Genomic DNA, 27159 nt, shown 5'->3' with positions numbered 1-27159 from the left:
AAATAGTTCTGAATTGAAAGGGCCATGGAGGTATGAAATATCCCAAGGAGCAAACCCAATATCCCATTCTTCTTGAGTTCTCTATTATACTCATATCTGATGTGGCCACAAATAGCTTTTTAAACTGGACCAGGTTCAGAAAACAGTCACAGAAAATAAGAGGATAAAATTTGGAAATGCTTGTCATACATATATTTCAGCTTCCAAGCATACCACCAGAATTTAATATCCAGCAACTGAAGCCAAACTTGTCAATAACTAAAGTTGACTTCTATGAATTCTGTATCAATTGACCAACCACAGAACAGTACAAGTGAGAGATCCCATGGAGAAGGGAGATCCTGTCCTCTACAGCCTCACCCAACCAACCAAGGCCTGAGTCCTGATGCCAAAAAGCTAAGGAATAACAGAAAGGCATTCATTTGCTTCTCAAGACATTTCTCAGGGTGAGATGTTTTCAGGCAAAGTGACAGAATCTGCTGCATGTTGCCTTGCTCCTTTTCTTGTCATCAGCCTGCCCTTTAACCGAACCCTGAATGTCCTTTTTCTGCTATAACACAGATACTGAATCAACACATTATACTCTCTGACCCTGCAAGGCCATGGAACAATATCAGAAAGCCAAGCTGGGTCTGAAAAGAGCTTTGTGTGGGATGAGACAAGACTCTAAAGATAGTAGAGCCACTGAATCACTTAGGATGTGGCCACAAAGAGTGTAGTGCTCTGACTGCTGTATAAAGCCGGACGAGATCCCCCCGGGAAAGGGCTGGGCTCATTGTGGAGGGTGGGAGGGTGACTTTGGAAGCAAGTTGTGCTTAGCACAGAGATCAGGAAGCTAAAGGGAAGAAACCCAAGTAGTATGCCTTCATAAATAAAATTCAAAATTCATTAATTTAATAAAAGCACACTATGGTATGACAAGGTGTTTTGTTTTGAGGAGCAGGTGCACTGCAATTTGTTTTGTTATTGTTGTTAATATTAAATCTTCAGAGAGTTACACGATAGACGGCAGTCTGGAAATACGCTGATATGCCCTGGCAGAATTTCAGAGATAATGATTTTTTTCCTTTCTGTAAACCTTCCATCAGTGGGAAGGAAAACCCTGCCAAAAATGAGGAGCCCAGGCAGGAACCCATGGCTGTCACTCTGGCCACAGGCCACCTGCCAAGTCTTCCAAGGCCAGATCGGAAACAACCACGTTGAGTTCATTAAGACAGCCGAATGATCAAAGGCGTGGGAGCCTTCACAAAGGCGAACAATTAATCTGTTTAATACTCGGCTAAATTCTCAACTGTTGAAGTAAATTTGAAACAAAATTCATCAAACTCCCCCACTTCCTGTGGAAAAATCCTTTGAGTTCCTTGGAGTGGCCAGCAGGTGGCAGAAGAGGTCTTTGTTTCCCTTCACCATGGTTTAAATAAATAGGTGTACCTGGGCATAACTACTAAAATATGAATTTAAAAATACATTTCCAGGATATCTGTAATTATCTTCAAGTATTGGCTGAACTTAATCCCACTTGGACATCTCTTTTTGAGAGAGGAAATGTCTCTGAGTAATGATGAGAACCAAAAGACGAATCTTAGGACTGGGCATGTGGCTTGGTGGTGAAGTGCTTGCCCAGCACTGACAGGCCCTCGGCAAAACTTGGGCATTAGCAAAAAGGCGCGTGGAAGACTGACAGCTCTGCTCCCAGACCACGTTTATCTACCTCCATGAGCCTCCCTCTGCCTCCATATTTAGCCCCCATTGTCCGTTTCTTACGCCTTAAACACTTGCCCACACATTCCTACTCATCAGGCACCTGAGGCCTCAACACCAACGTAAAGAAGCGGGGAGAGAAAACGGGAAATCCCTATAGGTGCGGTGCCTCGCCCTCCCCAGCTGCACCCTCTGCCCAGGTCAGCCTTCCAAACCAGACTCTGGGATTCCGTTCCACCACCCCAAACATGATAAATACTGATTCCTGACGGACACCCTGAATGTGGTGCAGGAGTTCAGATTCCTCCAGCTCCTGGGAGGACAGCATGTAAACTATTAATACATTCCAGCGTGAGAACGAAAACTCATTAAAAATACATGGAAATTCATGAGACATCTTTTGCTATTTATTTCATGAAGTGAAAACATTTATTCCAACCAGATCAAGGGAGGGGGAAAATATTTCCTATAGCTCCAACTTCACACACTGTGGGATGAAATGAATCAATAGTAGCTAGAAGCAGCAAAATCAAAGATTTCCTTTTCAACAGTAATAAATCCAGTCAAACTCCATTTGGTGTGGCACTTGACACAGCTTGTAAAATCCAAACCTGCTAAATTATGTATTTCAATAGCAATCCCTTAGAAAATTAATAGGAAGTGCTAAATTAGGACAAATGGCCTCCAATGAGATCCAGATGCTCGACTCCACTGTAGGTAAAAAGTGTGAAAAATTAGCAATGGTCTTGACTCTCTCACTGAGTCTCGCGAAGGAGCCAGAGTTCTTTGAGCGTGGAATGTATGTAAACACTTGGGAAGGTGGACTAAGCAAAAGGCATGTGTTACGTGGGAGCCTGAGTTCCAGCTGTGTTTACACTGAGATTCCCAAGCAGCTGGGGCTGGAAGGAGAGCCTCCCGGGACAGGCTGACCCCAAGGGGACAAGAGCAGCGGGCCAGTATCTGAGGGAGGGGTCATTAACGGAGCAGGGTGCCGTCACCCAGCTTGCCCACCAGTTCCCTTCCGGGGCTCACATCTGATTCCCAGGGGTGACAGAGGAAAGGCTGGAATCTGGAGAGTGCTGACCACATCAGTGGTGGAGGCAACAGTCAGGACATCGTCATCTCCATCCCGCAGCAGGAGCAGTGTTGCCAGGACACTGCTGGGAGACCTTTAGCACTGTTGTTACTTTTGACATCCACTGGGAAAAAAAAAAAAACTTCAGCAACAAGCGAAGCCAGCACTGCAGTGACTCAAAGTAGGAGAGCGGGTGTGGGAGTCTGAGTAACACCCAGCCACCAAAGATGCCCAAGTCCTAAGCCTCAGAACCTGGGGGTTCACAGCCTTACGTGGCAGAAGAGGCTTTGTTGATGTGATCAAATGAAAGACCTCGAGCTGGGAAGATTGTCCTGGATCACGTGGGTGGGCCCAAGGTAAATAATTACAAGAAGTATCAGGCTCAGAGGAGTGGCACGGGAGAGAAGCAGAGGAGAGAGAGGGAGGCAGGGAGTGGGGGCTGCTACACTGTGGGCTCTGAAGCTAGCAGAGGCCTCAAGTCAAGAGATGCAGGCAGCCTTCGAAGCTGGAAGACAAAGAAATGGATTATCCCACAAAGCTTTGCCTGGGAGCATAGCCCTGCCCTCCCTTTGAGACTTCTGACCTCCAGAACCGTAAGAGAATAAACCTGTGTGGTTTTAAGCCATGCGTGTGTTGTTTGTCATGAAAAAGATGGGAACTGTTCTGGTACTACTCATGTGAGAACTTTCGCTGACAGACCTGCAAGGTTAGGGGAGTCAGAGCCGGCTGTGTAGGGGCCTTTCACAACCTCTGTTCATGTGGGTCAGGATGCACTTAGAGGAGAAGAGACCAGAACCACAGGTTTGCTTGACACTCTGTGTTTCTGTGACTGAAAATTATTGTAGTGGCCACCTTGAACCTTCATTCACATCTTTAGCATCTGTTTTCTACAGCATTCTAAGATCCAAGACCAGAACATTATGCATTATTGTGCTCTCCTCTCTTCTCTTCAAGAACTTCAGGAAGTAAGTCCTGCCACTCAGTACCTCAAAAGGTACCATCATATGTCAATAATTAAATTCCTAAGTCATCTGAAGCCAAGCCCAAAACACAACCTTACCTTCCAGATTCTAACAATTTAGCATTAGCATTTGTCAGTCACTTGTTCTAAATCTTTTTTTTTTTTTTTTTTTTTTTTTTTTTTTTTTTTATTTTTTTTTTTTTTTTTTTTTTTGCAGTACCAGGGATTGAACTCAGGACCTTCACTTGCCAGGCACTTGCAGCACCACTGAGCCACATCCTCAGCCCACTTGCTCTACATTTTTAAAATGACTCTGCTCATAGCCATTCTGGAAATATCTTCAGGATGTGTCCTATAACTACAAAAGAAATCCAGCCCACCCATTTGAGGTTCAAGGGTTTCTTTTCAGCCAGGTCATCGTTAAAGATGGAAAGCTGATTTTCAGCAAAGTATTGAATTGATTGTACTCATCCAAGACTTCCTACCAAATGAATCAGTTGTTTCTTCTTAAAAATCAAATGTGACCCAGATCCGAAAAAACATATAGTCTTCCTGTTAGTCTTTACAGTACGTGTTCCTTACATCCAACCCTATTATCTCCGTTGGCGATAGGCATAAGGGAACACTTAAATGTCAGCAAGTAACAAATGATTCCCAAACTTCTTTTTTAGCTCTAATATATATATATATATACATCTAATATATACATATATATATATATATCTAATATATATATATATTGTTGTTGTTGTTGTTGTTGTTGTTGTTGTTGTTTTGAGACAGGGTCTCACTATGTAGTTGAGACTGACCTGGAACTCACTATGTAGCCCAGGCTGGTCTCAAACTCACAGTGATCCTCCTGCCTCAGCCTCCTGAGTGCTGGGATTACAAGCATGCGCCACCACGCCCGGCAGCTCTAATATAATTTTTATCAATCTGTGTACAAGAGCTATCGAGAAAAAAAGAAAAACTGAGGGGCTTGTTCCAATTCCTTTATTTATTTATTTTTTTTTTTTCCTTTGACCACCTTTTGGCAGAACCAGCAGCCATCCGATGTGAAAGGAAACAAAGTAGGGGAAAAGCACAGCAAACAGCTGGCCGTCCCACACTCAAGCTGGGAACAAGTCAGTCAACCCAGCCTTCCTGGGCTCTGTCTCTTCAACTCTGCTCAGTAAGACTGAATGTTTGTTTTATTATCCAGCATTTCCTTTACCGGGCAGGTAAAGTTCCCGTATTTTCAGCTTGAAATGGGCAGTGGAGGAGACGCTCCCCATTGACACCAGCAGGTCAAGGGTTCCACCCACCAGGTCCGAGCCTTGCCCTGAAATGCACGCGCTGGATCCCTCCGCACAGCGCGGCCGCCGACCCCACGTGTACTGCCAGCTGCACGTTTCCCTGTCCACTGCCTGCTGTAATTCATCCTCTCTCACCTGCTGTTTCCTTCCATTTGGAAATGCTCTCGGCTTCTGCCAGGTTTCTCTCACTGTAACCCCAACTTATCTCCGATCTCTTCCACGTCCTTCCCTGGCCATGGCACCATAGAAATCCCTTTTCTTCCGACAGTGGCCCTCAGCCTTTGTAACATTCAGTTGGAATTTAATGGCATCTTCTTTGCAATGCTCTCGCTGCTACTTAACTCTCATATTATTTCCATTTTTCGTGTGTACCTCTGGTCTCAACTGTGTCACAAACTTAGACGTTAGAAGCCACGTCAAGGTGTGATCAAAACATACAATGAATGTTCCAATTTTTACAAGGTTATTACAGTAAAATACACACTGTAATTGGCCCCCCTGAAAACACTTAACACTTCCCTTCTCCTTTGAACACACCCATCCCATCCTCCTCCCCACTTTCTGCAGCAATCACGAGGGTCTTTCATTGCACGGTTGTGGTGCCTCAATGCCCTGAATATATTCAAGATACTCACCTTCTGTGCTCATTTTGACTTTGGGGAAGAGCCAGAAGTTGCATGGGGCCAGATGTGGTGAATGAGGTGCATGAGGACCCACAGTGATGTTTCCGCCAGTCTCGGCGGCAGCATTCACCACATCTTCCACGCCTCACCAAGACAGGAAAGAAGACTTGAGAAGTGCTTCAGAAAGCGGCCGGCATGATGGGAGAAGCGCGTGTGAAGCTAGAGTGAGTCAAGGGGCACTCGTGCTGATGTGTCTGTTATTGTACTGAACTTTCTTAAATGTTCTCTCTCGTATTTTGACAGCACTTTATAAGCTATTGCTGTGTACTCCCCACAGCACCATTTATTATTTCTACCAGCAGTATTTATTTATGAAACTATGTGGCACTTTGTGATTTGCTGGGCAAATGGGAAGTAAAATGACACACATAATTTAAAAAAAGAAAACCAGACCCTGGATAAACCAGAAGCTACTCTGCTCGTTTCTCTTTTTAGACTGCATGCGTTCAGAATGAGTTTCAAGTACGGGAGTGGCTGCCCATGTTCTGGTAACTGCAATGGACACAAAGTGCTACAACCGATTTAAGTGCCTGCAAGAACAGATTTTGTCCACTCACTAACTGCAGAACTTACCAAGAACGAGAAAAAAGTACCCTCCCACCAGTGCTCAGTTAGTAAATTTATACTGCGTGATGACACACTTCCTCTGATTTAATCAAACGATTTCTACAGAACATATGTGAGTGCCTGTTCCAGTCCTTCCAGGGCCATAAAACAACTACTGCCATGCTCTGCTTTGTAGCCAGAATTAATGACTACCTGCCGTTTCTACCATAAATCTCAAGTTCCAGGTATTTCGCCAAATACTTTCAAGTAATTAACTAATGAGAATTAGCTTAAGCTCTAAGTTACCATCAAAATTATTAAACCAAATGCTACTTTAATACATATTAAAATGGATTATATTCATTAAAGTATGTGCCTAAGGATAGAAGCCCCAAATAGTCCAAAGAGTTATTCTCATATTTTTTCACATGTACTACCTGAAACAGGCTCCCTTCCAAACATAAATACACTCATGGCGTTTTATGTACTTCTGTCTCCCGCTATGTCTCACGGGGAAGAGGGTAAATTATTTCACATTAGAAAGAACCTGGGCTCAGCGCCACCTGGTGGTCAGATCAATACTTTTTCTACCATCAAGTTTTTGAAAATTCATCCGTTACTACCCAAAACAAATCAGTATAATAAATAATACTTTACCAGTTCTTAATACTGTAGAATACTGAGTTACTGGGAAATAATGCAGATTATTTATCCAAATCTCAGCACTAGCATGTTTTGGTGATCAGCTGTCTTGTTTTGTTTTGTTTTGCTTTGTTTTGTAGTCCTAGGCAAATTTAACACTCTGGGGATATTTTCTCATCCATATCATAAAGCTGACTCGATGAATGTGTGAAAGAAATATACAAAGGTAATATAATTGTGCCTTGGAAATAACAGGTATTAGTGAGTAGTACCAATCATTGCTATTATTATTGTTATTATCACCAATGCATGCTTGTGGGTAATGAATGCTCATTTCATGCCAAAAGCATAGGTTCTCTACCTACATTGCCTCAGTTGAACCTCACTAGAGCCAGTTGACATCACGTTGACATCATTGTGAACCAATTTAAAAATTAAGAAGCCAAAGATTAGAAAGTCAACTTCCTGTGGATCACATAGTAAAAGCCAAGATTCAATCCTGACTATGGGAAACCAAGACCACACTCTTCAGTGTCACCAATGATGTTGACAATAACGATGAAAATGATGTTGGTAACAATACTTCACGGGTCCCTTTAATAAGAATACTCTGTCCTCGGTACAAAGCTCATTCGAGACAGAGACGTGCTGTCTACCCATTCTATTTTATTTATAGAATGCCAGTGCCCTCGCCTCTTTACGTCATCACTGTCTCCTCCTGGTGGAAGCATGATGTGGCTCCTCCTCTTTCCTACTAAAATCAGGCAGGAACAATTGATTTAGCTCTGCGTTTGTTTTCAAGCAGTCTGTTTCCATGAGCAACTCATAGGAGCTCAGTGTCCTGCGTTTATCTGCTTCCTTTAACTAAGATAAAAATGTAAGGACCTTATACTTGACATTTCATCACACAAATGATATGTATTCATTGCTACAACCTTGAAAACTATAATAAAAAACAAAGGATAAAAGCCAACCATAACCACTGCACACAGGAGCACTAGTAACACACAAAATAGATGTCCTTCCGTCTTTTCTGTATACAAAGCCATTTTAAATGGGCTCATGCTATATCCAGTTTTGAAAACTAACTTCATTTAATGCTAATCATAAGGGGCTGGCGGCGGTTGCGCGGTTGCAGCACTGTGAGGTCTGTGGATGCTGGCAAATCGGGCCCCGGATGTAGAGAGGCTGTGATTGACTACGCGTCTGACGCGAGCTCGGGTGGGGTAGAGAGTAGTAGTCGGGGGTGGTGGGAGAAGGCGGCGGGGAATCACTTATAAACGGTGCCCAAGCAGAACCCACCCGAAGCCCAAGTTCCAAGAGGGTGAACGAGTACTGTGCTTTCATGGGCTTCTTCTTTATGAAGCAAAGTGTGTAAAGGTTGCCAAAAAGGACAAACAACTAAAATACTTTATACATTACAGTGATTGGAATAAAAATTGGGACGAATGGGTTCCAGAAAGCAGAGTACTCAGATATGTGGACACCAATCTACAGAAACAGCGAGAACTTCAAAAAGCCAATCAGGAGAGATGTGCAGAGGGAAAGGTGAGAGGGCTGCTCCAGGAAAGAAGATATCTGGTCTGCGACAGAAAAATGAAGTGAAAACAAACAAGAACAAACAAAAAACACCTGGTAATGGAGATGGTGGCTGGTACTAGTGAGACACCTCTGCCTCCTTGAAAGAAGGGGGCCCGGGGAGATCCTGCTGTTGAAAATGAAGAAATGTTTATGAACAGAGTAGACGTTAAAGTACCAGGGATCGAACTCACATCCTTGTGCATGCAAGGCAGGCATTGGAAGCACTGAACTAAATCCCTGGCCCAGAAGTCAAGATTCTTGAAGAGCTAAAACCGTGGCTTGTTCATGACTAGGACTTAATCACCAGGAAGAAACAGCTCTTTTACCTTCCTGCCCAGAAGAATGTGGATTCCATTCTAGTTCATTATACAAATGATAAGAAATGCCAAGGAAACATACATAATAAGGAATACGCTGTTAATGAGGTTGTAGCAGGGATAAAAGAATACTTCAATGTGATGCTGGGCATGCAGCTCCTCTACAAATACGACAGACCACAGTACGCTGAGATCCTTGCTGAACACCCCGATGCACCCATGTCCCAGGTGTACAGAGCACCACATCTACTGAGTTTATTTGTATGGACTGGAGCAGTGTTGGCCTACACACCACAGGATGAGAAAAGCCTTGCTTTACTACTGAATTATCTTCATGATTTCCTCAAGTATCTGGCAAAGAATTCAGCGACTTTGTTTAGTGCCAGTGATTATGAAGTGTGTACCATCGGGAAGCAGTGTGAGGTGCTCTCACCAGCATTTGATCTCTGTCAACACATTTTTGTTCCTAGCCCTTCTCTTGTACGAATGATGTACTTTGAAGATGTTAGTGTATGACAGAGTTGATGTTTGTTTTGATTGTAAACAGAAAATAAAAGGGGTTACAGCTCCTTTTTTCTTTTTCCTTTTCATTTCAAAGTTGCTGCCAGTGTATTCAGTGATGGACAACAGAGAGACGAGGTGTAGTGTTTCATTTCCTAGTTGACAAAGCTGCTTTTGAATGCTGGTGGTTGTATTCCTTTGACACTACACACTTTTAGAATATGTGTTAATGCTATGTGACACAATGCTCTGATTCCTAGTGCCAAAGGTCCAACTCAGTGTGTATAACTGAACACACTCATCCATTTGTGCTTTTTTTTAAAATGGTGCTTAAAGAGCCTTTTCTTTGCAAGTCACCCCTGTTGTTCCTTAGGCATTTTATCTTTGCTGTAATTGTTGAAGAATTGTGAACTCTTTCATGGTTTCTGTATTTGTGTCTAATGCACGTTTTAACATGATAGATGCAATGCATTATGTAGCTACAGTTTTCTGGAAAAGTCAGTCTTTTAGGAATGGTTTTTCAGGTCTTCAATAAATGTTTTCTTCAAATTCAAAAAAATAATAAAAATATTAATCATAAGCACTTGCTTTACCGTATTTGGGTGCTAATCAGCTTCCATCTTTCCAGACCAGAAAACATTGTTATTCAGATGACATAAAACTTCCTCAAGCATTTCAAATTAGAACTGAATAGCTCCAAAAGTAAAGGTCAAGACTAAAAACTTCCGAAGTCTGCCCTCAACTTTGCTGCAAATACCATTTTTTGGTCTTTAAATGTACCTTGATTCTATCAAATATGTATTTATGCAGTTAAAACATAAACTGAACACAAATTATGTGCAAGATCCTGCCAGCCACCTAGGAAGCACCAAGGTGAATCAGACACATCCCTGCAGCATGTAACAGGGCTCTAGGAGCCGAACCTCATGAGTACCAAGGCATCCTGTCCAGAGTTGAGATCGAGAGAACATCTGTGGTAATATCTGCAGAGGTAAGGCTAGGTAACTCCGGTCTTGCCCGTGTTTACTACACCGTCTAGTTTTCTTAGAGGATGAAGAGCTTCCTGGGTAGGGAGACTGAAAACCACAAATGCTACAAATGGTGATCTGAAATATATAACTGTGGGAACCAAGAAGCATGGCAGGTAAAACCAGCAGACGCAGATTGAAAGGTGTTCGATTTCAGGCCCCCTAAAGAAAATCATTTTTAAGGAAACCAGATTCTATTACAGGGTTGGCATATGGGCTAGAGCACTAGCTTCGAGATACAGAAATGGCATGGTACTGTCACTTGAACCTGCCCTGACCCAGCTCCAAGGGGAGCTCAAGGTGCATCTAGGGTGTGCAACTGCAGAGTTCTCATTAAACCACGCAAGGCAAGGCCCGGTACCTGTACTGCAAGACCCATCTAACACTGACCTGACATTGAGGACAGAGAGATGGATTCTTGCACTCCTGGCAACACCAACCATTCCAGTCCTGGGTGAATTGACAGAGGCCGGGGTCATTAATAAAGATCTACACCCCAGGAAGCCCCAATAACCATAACTATGGTGGCAGCCCCCAGCGTGGCGTGGCCAAAACAGAGACAGCCGAAGTTCAGCAAGTATGAGACACTCTCCTAGAAAGTCAAGGAAAATGCAGGGGGACGGAGAATCTGCAGGCATGCAATTAGAGGCTCATGAACTTGTTCAAGTGCTGTAAACACTACTAGCTACAGGCAAAATCTTGCCTTGAATGAGCAGGGTGGACTGGTTGGTGCCTGAGGTGAACTGGCAAGTACAAGCTCTGCCCAGCAAATGGCCACTGCTCCCAAATGACCAAAGCTGTGCAGCCCAGGAAAACAATGGCCGTGTGAGCAACAGTGTAGGGGAGCCCTTGGGGACAGGCTGACATGAGAGGGGCATCTACCAGGAAGTAATGCAGCCAGGCTAGAAGACCACAGGCACCATTATAATAAGCCAAAGTTGCCACTGAAGAAATGGGGCCGAACCATCATTTTTCAACAAAGAGATAACAAATAGCTAATTAGCACAGCCGGATGATGAGATGGGATAGTCACCAACGTCTCTTCCACACCTCATTGCTACTTTGTATGCTAGTCACCCTTCCATTGCTGGGGCCTGACATATATGACTTGAAGGAGGAAAGACTTACGTTGGTACAGAGTTTGAGACTTTTCAGCCCATGTCAGTTGGCTCTGTCCTTTTAGGCCTAGAAGTGGTAAAAACATCATGGTGGAAGGGCATGGCAGAGGAGAGCTGCTCACTTCATGGCGGTCAGCAAGCACAGAGCAGAAGAGGAACAGCAAGGACAGGACAAGATGTGGCCATCGAAGGCACACTCCCAGCCACCTACTTCCTCCCACCCAGGTCCCACCACCCAACAGCCCATCAGCTGCTGACTCATCAAGGACTTAATTAACACTCTCAGGACCCAGTGATCTTTATGCCTCAGCGCTGAACATCACTGCTTTGGAGATAAAGCCCTTGATACACGAATCTTTGGAGGACATGTCACATTTAACTATAACACCTTGGGACCAATGCTTACAAGGGCCATGGTCCAGGAGATGTCCATGGGAAGTGGAACTAGGGGTAAAAATATTCAGCTGCTGGTGTTTTTGTATGAAAGACAATTAGACAACAGAGAAGGAAAGAGCAGGTCGTGTATAACTGAACAGCATGAGCAACAAGAGAAACCAAAGATGCTGGTGGAAAGGGCAGATGGGCGCGGGCAAAATGTGAGCTGCACAGGACACCTTCCTTGGGTGTAAAATTAGGGAACAACACCCACACTCAAAATATCTCAGCAAGAAATCTGACACGGGGCCTGAAGTCATTGCTTGACATCTCACGTGTCTCTCTAAAACCGTCAATATGTAATGGGACGCTGCCTTTGCTCCCCACCAAGAGGTTAGCAATGCACACTTTCCCTCATGCACTAGGAGTTGCCTATCAGGGTTCAGGGGAAAAGGAAGAAGAGATGAGAGATGATGGACCCCAGCACAGGCCTTGACCACAGCGCTGAGAGCAGCTCACCTTGGGGTGCTGTGTCCAGGTTCAAGGCCCACTGGCTTGATACAGAGAACTTTTGTAAATAATCTAAAAACCTACAAAATGTTAGGAAAATGCAAAATGACTTCTGCTGTCTCTAACAGCAGTCTGCTTTGTTTAGTTCAAAATTAATAGACACCGGAGGCACTGACCATGAAGTGGGACATCTGGCCTCATCCCGAACCTTGAACACCCGCTTCCTGGGCACTAGAATAGACAGCTAGGTGAATCAAAGGTAAACTCCCTAACTACAAGGAATTGTTATGTCTGGGTTAAAGTTAACCGACTTGTTACTGTAATTTGTACATGGGTAATGTGAACTGAGGAAATGAAATGCAACCACCTGAATGAGATCATAGCTGTAAAACCTATAAAAGAGAAAGCTACAACCCAATAGGAGGCCAATCACTGGCACTGCCTTTTTCACTGTGATTCGACCTTTCTGGAAAAATAAACTTTTTACTCTTTTTACTTCCATTCAGCTTGTCTCTATGTGCATGTCACTTGCCAATTCCTTCTGCAACAGGCTAAACTGAAGAAGGGCAAGAGCAAAAGTAAACATGGTGGGTAGGGTCTTCCGATGAACACGGGAAGCCTTATGCCTATAAAGCCAGCAGCAGTATAAAGTGTCAAGACTTGGAAATCAGCTTAGCAAATCACAAGTGCCTGGCACAGTGCTCACCTGGGCAGCCCTGGAGGATGAATGTGGTGCTCAACAGCATAGCAGGGTGGGCACAACTAGAGAAAGACCAAGCCTGCCTAGCCATGGCTCTCTGTCCATGCCTGTTTTTCTAACATTTAATTCAGTTTTGTCCTCTAATGCTTTTTAATACCAACCAATTATTGGTTCCAGGGGAAATACAGAACAACTGTGGCTCTTTCAGTGGTTAAAATGTACACTGTACATCATTGCAACTACAGAGGTATAAATGTCCAAAACATGTGGGGTCATGCCCCAGAGTCAGGCACACTGACCCCTACAGTAGCAACAGAGAATGCTCAGGAGTTAAGATACCAGGCAAATAAGCCTCTAATTACCAATTGTGAGCGCTGAAAAAAATGATGTCAGGAAAAGAGTTCCTAGGGGCTGGGCTGGGAGGACCTTGATGGCTCTGATTCAGTCAGCACTCCAGTTCCTAAACATGCATCTATCAAACAGTATCAAAAAGGAACATCCCATTGTCCTAATAATTTCCCTACAAGGAATTCAGCTTGAGAAAATAATCCAAATGAAAGAAAGAGTAATGAGCATAAAAATGTTTTTGACAGTGATATATATATATATATATATATAGAGAGAGAGAGAGAGAGAGAGAGAGAGAGACACGACAGAGATATATATATATATATAGATAGATCTCTATATACACAATGTCTAACAGTAGGAGTAAATAGATATATCTACTAAATAATCTTTACAAAGATTGCATAGTACAAAAATGTTTATGATATAATGCTAATCTGAGAAAAGTTAAATTATGTATATGCTAATACTGCAACACACAAAACCAAAAGACAACTACAGTATAGGAAGAAAATGGGAATGTGCAAAAATAATGAGGTACACTAAAGTATGTTTTCACATTTTTTGTTTGTTTTTGTTTTTTGAGACAGGATCTCACTGTCCAGGCTGACCTTGAACTCTCTATGTAGCCCAGGGTTGCCTCAAACTTGTAATCCTCCTGCCTGAGCCTCCTGAGGAGCTTTCATGTTTTTAACAATGTTTTCATATTAATATTTTTAAAGGTAGGAGGTGAGATAATAAATGGCTGAGAGTGCTATCTTGAGCCCAAGTCAATTATTAAGGATTTTAAATCACAATACACTGATTTTTACCCCAAGCCCTCCTGATTCTTCTTTGATGCTATATAAATAATGTTGTCATAATTACACTTCTATCTTTTCCTTCTGTACATGAAAAAGTAATAATAAATAATAGAGAAATGCAGTGTATAGAGAGTTTAGAAGCTGGGTTAGAACAGCCTAAACTAGAATTCTGACTAATGCCCATGGGCAAATAGTTTAAGTTGTTTTAGGCTTTTCTTTTCTTGCATATGAAAAGGAAATAATTTACAATACCTACCTCATAAGGATGTTATGGAGAGTAAGTAAAATAATGCATATAAAGGACTTCACAGAGTGTCTGGACAAGAGTAAGGGTTAGTATGTGTTGGCTGTTAGGGTGGTAATGATGCTTGAACACAACAAAGATCAAAATGTGTAGAAGAAGGGCCAAAGAAGGAAAAAACTGCACGATGCCCAAAGCAACACAGACAGGAGACATGCCTCCAAATCTACTTGTGAGTGGTTTGTTCCTTGAGGTATTTAAATTTTACAACACTGGCTCAGGCAATGGTCATCATGTCTGGATGGATGTCCCAGCACTGTAGAGCTTCTTGCAGATTTTGGTAACATTTTCCAAATTAAATAAAAGCATAACCTTGGACAGAGATGCTTCCCCACAACCTGTGCATCCTAGTGAGAAATCCCTACATGTTATATCAAAAAGACATGAACAAGAATGTTCACAGCAGCATTATTTGCAATACAACCTATATATCTCAACAGAATTCATGGTGTAAACAATGAAATACCACATTAAAGTAAAAGCTGGAGCTACGTCTATTTTCAAACAGCACAAATATAAATTTAAAGGGGGAACACAAATTGTAGAGAGATAACACTACAATCTCATTGATATTGTTTTAAACATACAAAAATAATACTATAGCTAATAGAACATTTTGTGATATTAATAAAAATATCAAGGAATTAAATAGTAAGGTGAAAGGTTCATATAATGAAAACTACATTGGTGAAATAAATTAAATAAGATAGAAACAAATCTCATAGTCATGGATTGGGAGACAATGCTATTAAGATGTCAAATCCTGGGAACAGGGATGTAGCTCAGTAATAAAACACTTATCCTGCACACAAGAGGCCCTAGCTTTGATCCTAAGCAAACAGAAAACTAAAGATGCCAGATACTACCCAAAGTGATGTATAAATTCAATGTAATCCCTGCCAAAATCACAATGACATTTTTTGCAAAAACAGAAAAACTCATTCTAAAATTCGTATGGAATCTCAAGGAACCCTGAACAGTCCCAATAATAATAAAAATAAATAACAAAGATCACATTTCCTAATATCATAACTTATTGCAAAGCTATAGTAATCAAAACAGTGCTGGCATAAAGACAGATATGTGAATCCATGAAATCAAATAGAAATAAGCCTTCACATATCTCATCAAATGACTTTTCACAAGGTGTGATGGTTAATCCTGCTATGTCAACTTCACTGAATTAAGAAACTCCACTAGATTATAGAACACACTTGTAGGTGTGTCTGGATGGACTGTGGAGGCCTGGGTTGAGTACTACACATGGTTCCTCCACCTGTCCTCTCTGATACGCTGCCGCTTCTCTGCTTCCCAGTTGCCTCAAAGTAGGCAGCTTTGCTCTACCACACCTGTCCTCCATGATGCTCCTGCCATCAGGCCAGCTAACTATGGACTGAAACTCCTCCAACCATAAGCTAAATTGAATGTTCCTCCTCTGTAGTTGTGAGTGTCAAGTATCATTCCCGACAATGGGAAAGTTAACTAATACCCAAGGATTCCAAAACCATTCCATGGGGAAAGGACAATCTTTTCAATAAATGGTGCTGGGAAAACTGAATAGCCTCCTGCAAAATAATGAATCAGACTCTTATTAGAAACCATATTCAAGAACTAATGCAAAATGGATCAAACACATAACTGTAAAACCTAAAACTATAAAATACTTAGAGGAAAAGAAAGGGCAAAGTCTTCATTGCCACATTGGATCTGGCAATTTCTTGGATGTGAAACTGGAGACACAAGCACCCAAAGAAAAAACGGGGTATATAGCTTAGGAGTAGAGCATTTGACCAAACACAAAATAGACAAAGCAGGCTTTGTGAAAATTTTAAGTTATGCATCAAAAACACTATCAATGAGGTTAAAAGCAACAAACGGAATGGGAGAAAATATTTGTACATCATAGATCTGTTGAGTATTAATATCCAGGATATATAAAGAACTCCTAAACTTTAAAACAAACCTATTTCAAATATGGACAAGGAACTTGGATAGACATTTCTCCAAAAAGCCACACAAATGGCCAACAAGTATGTGAAAATATGCTCGACGTCAGTAATCATTAGGCAAACGCAAATCAAAACTATAGCGAGTTACCATCTCTCGTCCATTAGGATGACTACTACTGAAGAAAGAAAAAAGCAGACCATCACAAAGGTTGGCAAGTACATGGAGTAACTGAAACCTTGCGCACTGCCAGGAATGTAAAATGGCAGAACCTCTGTGGAAAACAGTACGGTAGTTCCTTCGATTACTGAAAGTAGTATTACTATACGATCCAGCAGTTCCACTTCTTGGCATGCGCTGCAGTTCCAACGTCGAATGCCCTCTGAGCATCCATGCGTAAAAGGCTTGGTCCTCAAGGTGGCACTGTTTGGAGGTGATGTAACCTTCAGGAGGTGGAGCACTGCAAGAGAGTCTTCGATGGTTGACAGCATGCTTTCAAAGGGGATTGCCGGACACCAGTCTCTTCCTTCTCCTTCTCTACTTGGCTTATGAGGTAAGAAGTTTGCTCTGCCCACCCCCACCACGCTCCCATTATGATGTTGCTGTCCTTTCCAAAGGCCCGAAGAAATGGGGCCCCTGGATCTTAAACATGAACCTCCAGGACGATGAGCTAAAATCAGCTTCTCCCTTTGCAGTTGAATTGCCCCAGGTGTTTCAGTATGGTGATTTTTTTTTTTTTTAAAAGCTGGCTAGTACAGCATGAGACCAAAGAGGGGCTCAGACAGATGCTTGTACATCTCAGCATTATTCACAACAGCTGGAACAGAGACGCCGTCCTGCTCGTGACGGAAGCATGAATACCCAAAACATGGTAAACCACACAATGAAACATTATTCAGCTTTAAAAAGAAAGAGCACTCTGACTTATGTTACAACATGGATAAAATTTGAGGACATTATGTGAAATTAAATAAGCCACAAAAAGAAAGATACTGAATGATTCCACTTAAACTGCTAAGAGCAGATACCACACTTGACCTTAGCCACAGGCTGGGGAGTGATGAATGACTCCCTTTATATAGGGTACTTAGAACAGTCAAAATCATAAGGTCAGAAAATGGAATAGTGGCTGCCAGGGACTACGGGGAGCTATCGTTTAATGGAGATAAGAGTTTCAGTTTTACAAGATAAAGAGAGTTCCAGGGATGAATAGCAGTAATGATTGTATAACATTATAAACACACTTAATGCCACTGAATCATACATCTAAAAATGGTTATGATGGTGAATTTTGCACTATGTGTGTTACAATTTTAAAATTTAAATTTAAAAAGTAAATATACAGCTATCATAAAACCCAGCATTAAACTCCTGGACATTTATCCCAGAAAAATGAACACATGCTCACACAGAAACTTGTACACAAATGTTTCTAGTAGCTTTATTCACAATCACCCAAAGCTAGAAATAAGAAATATTTGGTAAGATGAACTGGCAAACCCATACTCCGGAATCCTACCCATCAATAAGAAGGGACAGACTACTGGTACAGTATACGAAACTGTATGGATGACGGTAGAGAACCGTGCTGAGTGAAAGGCACTAATCCTAAAAGGGTACATACACATGCTGTACAATGCTATTTATATATATAAAACATTCTTGAAATGATAAAACTGTAGAAAAGGAATATCAATTAGTGGTGAAGGGATGAGAAGACAGGAAAAAAGCAGGTATAGTAAAAGGACAAATGAGGGATTATTTGACTGGAAAAAAATGTTCTGCATCTTCAGTATTACTTGTCAATGTCCTGGTTGTGAGAACTGCCCTGGCTATTATTTGACAAGACGTCACTGTTGGAAAAAACAGGGTAGAGTACAGGAATCTCTGTTGCTTCTTAAAGTTTCAAGCTCATGGATAAAGAAGAAAATGTTACTTGGCAGCAACATACCACGGTCTGAAGTCTTGGTTTGAATGTAAGATTCATGGAAACTAATTTATATAAAATATAAAGAGAACAGCAAAATAAAGCAGCAATTTATTTTAAAGGAAAGTTTCCATTTCCACACGGAATTTAACTTTTGAACTACTCTAAATGTAGGATATCCTCTCTGAATACAAGGACAATATTTCCCAAAATAATTTATGAAATTCTCATTGAAAGATCTTAAATCTCCAAATCCTAAGGGTTTCCTCTACTTATATAACTGAAACATATAAACAAATGAGATTTTAAGGATATCATTCCTATTACACTGAATAGAAATTCTAATCCATATGTTATATTTTATGTTTCCCCTTTTAGGCAAACTTAAGCAACTTTAGAAAGTAAATCCAAATTCCAACAATTAAACTCTACTTACTGGCACTTCAAATATTTTTCTGACCTTAGATTAATAGACAACAGTGCCCAATAAATATTTACTGATTATGTGTTGTATGTAGGTGAAGGCTTTTTTTACAGGTATAAATTATGCCCTAAAGAAAATAGCAAACTGCTTTAATGGGAAGTTTACATAATTGGAATTTAGTATGTGAACTATTGTAAATATAAAATACTCTCTATATATACATACAAGAGATTGTAATACAATATTTCCTAAAGTATTTGGAAAATTCTATGGTCATATAAGTTTTGGAAACACTGACTCTTACTTATAGACTCGTAAGTAACTGATTTATAATAAAAACTGCCAAGTACTATAAAAACCACAAAATAAGGTTTTTACAGAGTTGACCCTTCATTTTGCTTCACCCTCCCTCCAACAACCCATCATTAACCTTATGTATTCTACTTGTCAGCTATATCTCCAATCAGTTTGTGAAGTGATACCATGCAGAAAATAACCAAAAGATTTCCAGCATAAAATATATGTTCTCTGACATGAAATTAAATAGGAATATAAAAACCAAAAGATAACTAGAAAATCCACAAATGTCTGAAAATCAAGTAATATTCTTCTAAATGATCCACTTCTACAGGCCCCACCTTGTATTTCTAGTGTCCAGTTGTGCCACCACCAGCTGGGCACTAAGCCTCTAACACATGCTACTTGAGAGGACATTCCATCTCCAAACTATAGCACCACCCCATTTCTGTGCTCCCCTTTCCATGAAAATTTCTTGAAGAGGTTACCTATACTCTCTATCTCCATTTCCTTTCTTATCATTTTTGAGACAACTCACGGCAGGCAGCACAGGATTCACTGGTCACAATTTCCTTCTATGACATTTTTGGGAATTAGACCCAGGATCTCAGGCATGGTGGCCAAACACTCTACCATTGAGCTACACCCCCACAGCACTCTGTAACTTCTTTCTCCTCTTAGCTTAAAGGAAACTTCTCTCTTGCCATTCACTGATAGTCATGATGGGTCAGTTTTCTTTGCTTAAAATTTCTTTTCCTTGACCTCCAAATGTTAGACCTCCATAAACTCAGCCAATGGACCTCTTTCCTTCTCTATACTCCTCCCTTTAAAACTGCATAGGGTCTCTTAATTTTAAATTCCACGTGCATATAGATAATTCTCACATTTTTCTTCAACCCCTATCATTTCCACTAAATTTCCAGTTTGCAGCTCCATTCCCTCTTGGAATGTTTAACTCCCAATCCTATTCTTTTCATAGCTTTCCCCCCACCTCAATAAATGGCAGATCTGTTCTTTAACTCAGTCCCATTAAAATACTTGGAGAAATCATTCCTCCTTCCTCTGTTCCAGTATTCTATATGCTATCTGTCTATTCTGTTCTCAAGTACTTCCAAAACTCAACCACGTTCACCATATCCACTCCATCCAGGCTAGTCATCCCCTTCCTAAAGACTTACGGGAGCATCTTAGATGACTGCTTATTTTATTGCCCCGATAGTCAATCCTCAACATTGAGAAAGAACTTGTTAAAAGAGGGACCAGATCATGACCTTCCTCAGCTAAACATCCCCTCTCCCTCAGAGAAGCTTCACAGTGACCTCAAGGTCAACGTGCTATGTTGCCTGGTTCTCTCTGATCTCATTTCCTACAATCACACTGCATACTTATCGAGTATATTCTCCTTGTCATTTTTCAAACAGGTCATACCTGTTCCCACCTTACAAACTTTGCACTTACTGATCTCTTTAGCCAGAATGTCCTCAATATTCACGCGTCTCGCTTCCTCAATTCTTTCCGCTCTCTATAAAAGGTTACATTATCAACAGATCCCTTCCCGAAAACCTTGTATAAAATAGCAACCCTACCCCCAACCCAAGAACAATCTGTTTCCTTTCTCCTAATTGTTCTTCCCATAGTGCTTCTTATCACCTAATATTTGCTGGGCACATGTTTAAACTGTCTGTCATCTATCTTCCTCCTGTAGGGTATAAACATTCCATAAGGCAAGCAGCATTAGCCATCGCATTCACGGTCATATCCCCAAAACCAGAAAGCAGTAGTAAGTACTCAATAGGGAGTTGTTCCATGAATAAATCAATTCCTCTTCCATTATCTTCATACATTTTTAGCTGTGACTTGATATTCCTTTAGAGATATATATGTGTTATAATTTATTCTTCATTCTAAATAATTATGCTCTTTATTATCTTTTATTATCTTACTGGGATTTCAAGATCTGAGCAACCTATGAGCACGTTAGTCTATAAGCACCTTTTTCACAGTAAATACTTAATTTTTTTTTCTTTCTTGGGGTTACTACTCTGCCAAAATCATTAGCTGGCTTAGACTTTCTGAAATTACAGATAATATTGTCTATCTTTCTGCCAGTTCTCTTTTCTTCTTTGATGTTTTAATATTAATGGCTTGAATATGTGTTTTTAATTAAGATTCTTTTGCTGTTTCTGAAACTTACCGTGTGTGAGTGTGTGTGTGTGTGTGTGTGTGTGTGTGTGTGTGTGTGTGTGTTGAGGGTGGAGGAAGCAAAACATAAGATGAACTTTTTTTTTTTTTGTGGTTCGGGGGAGCAAACTCAGGTCCTTGTGCTTGTGAAGCAGGCGGTGGAACCACTGAGCTAAATCCCCAGCCCCAATGAACTTCTATTTTAAAAGAAGAGAGAGACTTGCAACACATTAAAACTCTAGAGTTGAAGATACCTGAGCTTTAGCACTTGGCTCCTGCCATTTTCCATTCGGAATCTTTGATCTTGCTTAAATAAGATAAACTGTTGTTTATTTGTTTGTTTGTTTGATCGAACTAGGGACCTTGCACTTACAAAGCAGGCAGCAGAACCACTGAGCTAAATCCCCAGCTCTAAGATAAATCTTTGAATCTGCATTACCTCCTCTGTATAACGAAGTAAATAGTAATTAAAACAAAACAGAATAGGGCCAGAGATTTAGCTCAGTGGTGCCAGTACCTGCCTCACAAGTGGAAGGTCCTGAGTTCGATCCCCAGTACCAAAAACAAAACAAAACAGAATAATACAGGTAAAATATTTGACCCAAAGATCAGGTCAAACTGTATTCCTTACAAACTTTAAAAAACAAATTATCATTGAGAAGCAGAACCTGTTTAAAACAAAACCCTATTTAAAACATATCATTAAACCAAAGGAATATTTAGAACTTAGACAAGCTGATTATTTCAGTTCTGCAATACCCTCAACCCACAGTGAGTTGAAACCAGAGACATTACCTGGAGTACAAGGTAAGACATGACAAGTAATAAATGCCAGTTGCTACTGTTTCTATTGAAATAAAGTGTTTTTTGGAAGGGAAAGGAGAGTCTTCTGATGGAAGACTTCATTTTCTTTTAAAGGAATATGTTTCACATAAACTATTTAACATTTAGCAAATGTTAGATATTTAACTTTGAAATCTGAATTACTTTTGAGATATATAGAAAAGAAAGATGAGCAGACACGGAGTACAAAATCAGAGATATGGAAAGAGCCAAACCTACATTGTCCTACTTCATTTCTAACAAAATAACTGACACGACGAAAAGATAAGTCTTGTAGCAATTAAAATGGAATTGGGTTGCTTGTGAAAGTGCCATTTTAAAAGCTGAATAGCAGGGGGTAGACAAGAGATAATTTCTTCAAAGTAATCAGCTTCCAATAGATATCAAAACTAGCAAATGGAACGAAGTCATAGAACAGATCTTCTTAAAATAAACAATAAAAACTTCCAAAATGATTTGTTAATCATGTTATGAAATCTGTTCACAAGAATTGGCACACATTTAAGAGAAAATAAGATGCCAGGAAGTGGTAAAATTAAAGGGCTATATTAAGCATTCAGAGAATAGTAGCCACTAGAGATCAAGAGAGGAAATATAGCAAAAATGGAAGGAGCGTGAAGATGTCCTTGAGAGGAGGAGGAAAGAAGTGATAAGCTCACACATTGTATTTTCTGACCAGCTTGTTCAACAACCCCAAGTATGACAAAATGGTTCTGCAAGTCGCTCCACAGGCTATAACCCTGCAGTGAGAGGTTAGCCAGAGGAGAAAGGTGATTCGGTCCTAAATGAAACTGAAGATATATTTATACTACCTCCAGTTGACTGACCCAGGGGCTAACTCGGGCCGGAACTCAACAACACATTTAAGCATGGGAGGGTGTAGACTTTGAAGGAGTGCTAACAACGGAAGGTACAAAGAGGCACTACAGGCCTGAGAAGTGTGGACTTATTCTTTCCTGAGTCCTTTAAATGATACCTAAAAATATGTTTGTTTCTTGTAGTGCCAAAGTAGGTCATTTTTAAACCAACTCCTGCAGAGAACAATAAGAAAAGCTACAAGAAACATTTTTCTAATCTCTTGAAAGGCCCTGGAGATCTTAGAGAGGGAGGATTATAAAATCAACATCTAATAAAGTATTTGGGACTTCTTTTCCAAATTTGCTGATTATAGAAGCAGAATCTGAGAAGCTGGGTAGCTGAACAAAGACTTCATGCGGTTCCTCTCAGAATCTCAGAAATGACAGAAAGATAGTTTTAAGCTGATGTATTTGAGGTTCAGCAGCTGCAGAAAGACCTCTTCGAAGTGTTCTAATCTGACTCAAAGCATAAATTTCTGAGAAATGAAAACCACCATGAATTCCTTCTTCAGTCTATTCCCAGAAGGACAGTAAGCAAGGCTGCCACTGGTTCTCTTCAGAGAGCTTCATGGCCATGAAGGAGACAAAAAGATCAGTCACACCTGTGAATGCAAAGTCACAAACTTTCTTATTTGGAATTTGTTGTCCAAAAAAAAAAAAATCTGTCATTTTTAAAGAAAATTAATTCTTCCTTTAGGAGCCTTTTCTTCCCCCCTCCTTTCTCCCTACTAAGTTGGGTATGTAAGTCCCAAATTCTAACTTCTCCTCTGAGTTACTCAGCATTGAGTACTCCTTTGTGCATGCACAGGTGAATTAGCTTCTCCTCTTGTCAGTATTTGGTCAGTTTAATGCACAGACCTCTAGTTACAGGACATATAGGGGTAGAAGAACTCACAACTTCAATAAATTAGTGGGACCACGAAAACTGAGGTATTACAGGAAGAGAGACTGAGGTAAGATTTTCATGACTGACACCAAAGAGCTATGCTCTTAGTCTAGTGTAGGAATGAGCCATAAATAGCCTAACCCTCATAAGGACTGCAAACCTGATTTGAATCAATCAATCTTGATTAGTGTGGTAAACTGATTTCCATGACAATGCTATGGCTAGCTGCATGCCAGAAATCCTCTCTACAGTAAGATATCAGTATATAACATCTGAAATTTTCTTTGCTGAGTTTTTGTAAAAAAAGAATGAATATGAGAATTTTAATAAGGAATGTGTTGTGAACTCAGATGAAATCTGAGTAGAGCTGCTTGAGGGGAGGGACGAGCAGGAGCTCAGCTTTAGACGCTGACTTTGAGGTGTCTATTTTACACACAAGTGTAAATGTCAAGTAGACAGCAGAATATACGAATCTAGAGTGTGGAGGAAAGATTTGGGCTGGAGACAGAGATTTTGGAGTTACAAAATATAGACGGCTTTAAAACTATGAGACAGGCTGAGACCACCAAGGCAGTGAGAAGATCAAGGACTTAGAACTGAGCCAATCCAGTATGAGAAAGAGGAGAGAGGAGAGAAGAGGGAAGGGAGAGAAAAGGAGAGGGAAGGAAAGGGGAGGGGAGGGACTGACAACAGAAAAGCAATAAAGGAGTGTTCTGGTAGGTTTAAAAAAAGTGTATCAAGCAAGAGGGAAACACCAAGTGACCAATCAAATAAAATGAGGACTGACAACTAACTATGGGATTTAGCAACATGGAGGCTACTGATAATATAAAGAAACAGTTGTTGAGGACTAAGAAAGAACAGCTACTTAGACTGAGTTTAATTTTTTTAAATGAATAAAGATAATTAGGAAAAAATAAGAATAAACAGTTCTTTCACAGATATTGTGGCAAAGGAAAGCAAATAAATGAAATGATAACCAGCAGGATAGGTAGGGAGAAACAGACTATATCCCCCTCTTCCATGTCTGCTCTTGAAATTTAATCTATGGTGACATTATTATTTCATTGTCAAAAACAAGATCCAGAGCAGATTAAGATGAAGGAAGCATCAGAGACAATTTTTAAAAGTCATATTTTCATAAATTAAAACACAATATTGAGTATTTTAGCAGTTAAACTCAACTATTAAAAGAATTAAATATTTTATGACTGAAAAAATGTAATAAGTGAAATTAAGAATGCAGTAAATGGATTTTTAATTTTAGGCCAAATAGAGGGATTCAATTTCTGTCCCTAGCCAAGCGAATTTCATCAATCACACCGCCTCATTCACAGATAATAGCTCTAAACTCTAACCAAACAATTTCTTCAAAAAAAAAAAAGAAAAGAAAGAAAGAAAAAGAAAAGTGCCTGCAGGCCCTGAACAGTGACCAAAAGCAGTCAGAATCTGCAGGGTGGGGTGGGGGTGTTAAGACTTACAGGAAAACACTGGCTGTCAGTGGGTTCTCCATGTTTTCCAGTTTCCACCTGGGGAAGGGTACCAGTCCAAGCCCAGCACGGTGGCTAAAACTGCAATAGAAAAGCTGCCATCTTTCTGGTGTAAGAGCCAGAGCACAGAATTTAGAGCCATCACAGAAGGCATGAAATGAGGAGGTAACAACAGGCAAGGAAGATTGAGAGGGAGCCCCACATTCTGCTTTAAATTCCTGCTTTTTCTCTATTATCAACAGATATTCTTAAGCATCAGAAACCCAAACATGAATGTGTGCTTTCCTCAAGGGAACAGACAACCTGTAGGCTATACTGTGCTTTGTAGGGAGCTAAGACAAAGACCCCTCCACCCCGATCATAAATTGTAGGTGGTATCAGAGGAGTTAGAAGTAGACAGCCTTGGTTTTGGTGCTACTGGAGAAAAGAAAGAAGCCCACAAAAGGAATCAGTCCACGAGCAGGCATCCCATGGGGATCCCCAACCCTCTCCCTCCAATTGCTAGTACATTCCTCACACTCAGTTTCCAACTCCTTCATCAATCCCTCTTTTACTCCAAATTTTGGAGACTTGCCTACCTGGCAAGGAGGTAATTTGAAACACAGGGAGTCTCATTCCAATTGCAGAGGAAAATGAAAGGTGCTACAGTCCACTAAAATTAAGCTTAATAGTTCATTGTTCCCAGATGGAGGGTGGGCAACGTACTATGTACCATTATCTTTTCTCTCCCATTAATAATGTTACTGCTCACACCCTTGTAAACTTGTATGATAGGAATAAAAATTTCCAATTTCAAATCATAGTTGACTCACATTAAGAATTCAAAAGAGGGAGAGCCACACCTTCTCCCACCAGAGCAGCCATCTCTCCAGCGCCAGGAAGGTAGCCACGTGGGTGCCCCTGAACTCCCCTTACCCCCCCACCATGCACTGTCAGACCTCCTGATTGTGCCAGTCTTTGGACTCACTCTGCAGAGGCAGAGGTGGTCATAAAGGGTATTTTTCTGAGTTCCCAACTTTGAACATCTTTAAAGAAAGGGCATAGGAAACCTACAGTAAAACAGTGTGGAGTTCAACCATTCAGAAGGTTGTGGAACTCAGTCTGGGCCTTGCAGCCTGAGGTCAGTCTGCATCATGAGGTTCAGCCAGCAGCTAACTGAGATCAGGGGTCTTGCATCCTAGGTCTGTCTGAGCCCCCACCCTAAATGGTAATTATACCATATTGAAAAGTCTGTTCACTGCAGACATGTTCTGGACTGCTTCTTGATTTCAATTTAATTCAAATGGTTTAAGGGTGATAGACTAGTGACTACCACAGGTGGTCAGTTTCCAAGTTGGGCGTGATCATATTGTGTTGCTGATTTTATCAGTTGGGATAAAGGAATGTGGTAGATTCGATGACCTGTTTTCTCTGATGTTATGAAGATGAGAATGTCTGTGGGTCATTAGAGACCCAGAAGCTAGGGCACAACTATATCAGGAAGATTTGAGTGATAACCCAGAGATTAAACCAAGGACAGCCCAACAACAAAAATAAAAATGAGAAAACACTTTAGCAAGACACAAAGACAGACTTCCAGTTCACCAATGGCAAACAGTAGGGCAAATGAGGATGAAAAGGCCAATAGTGAACCACCAGGACACCCTGAACTCAAAGCACAGGAAGTAACAAAACAGACACCAGGACACTGAACTCAAAGCACAGGAAGTAACAAAACAGATCAATCAGGCTCTAGAAATATTCAAAACAGAAATAATTTCCCAGATAACCATAGAGATGGTGAGCAAAATGAAAGTCATGATTCGAGACTCTAGAGCGCAGA

The 27159-nt window shown here is 40.8% G+C and overlaps 1 long non-coding RNA gene and 1 pseudogene across 4 annotated transcripts in view; one reads left to right on the top strand and one right to left on the bottom strand.

The window, feature by feature from the left end:
• Window positions 1-27159, bottom strand: part of LOC104867965 — a 338035-nt gene that overhangs the window by 249728 nt on the left and 61148 nt on the right. The gene's annotated exons all lie outside the window — the stretch shown is intronic.
• On the top strand, window positions 8020-9350 carry LOC104868080 (annotated as a pseudogene).

This window comes from Fukomys damarensis, unplaced genomic scaffold (genome assembly GCF_012274545.1).
Source record: "Fukomys damarensis isolate Sample0158 unplaced genomic scaffold, DMR_v1.0_HiC HiC_scaffold_17, whole genome shotgun sequence".
NCBI lineage: Eukaryota > Metazoa > Chordata > Mammalia > Rodentia > Bathyergidae > Fukomys > Fukomys damarensis.
This window is presented reverse-complemented; position numbering and strand designations above follow the sequence as displayed.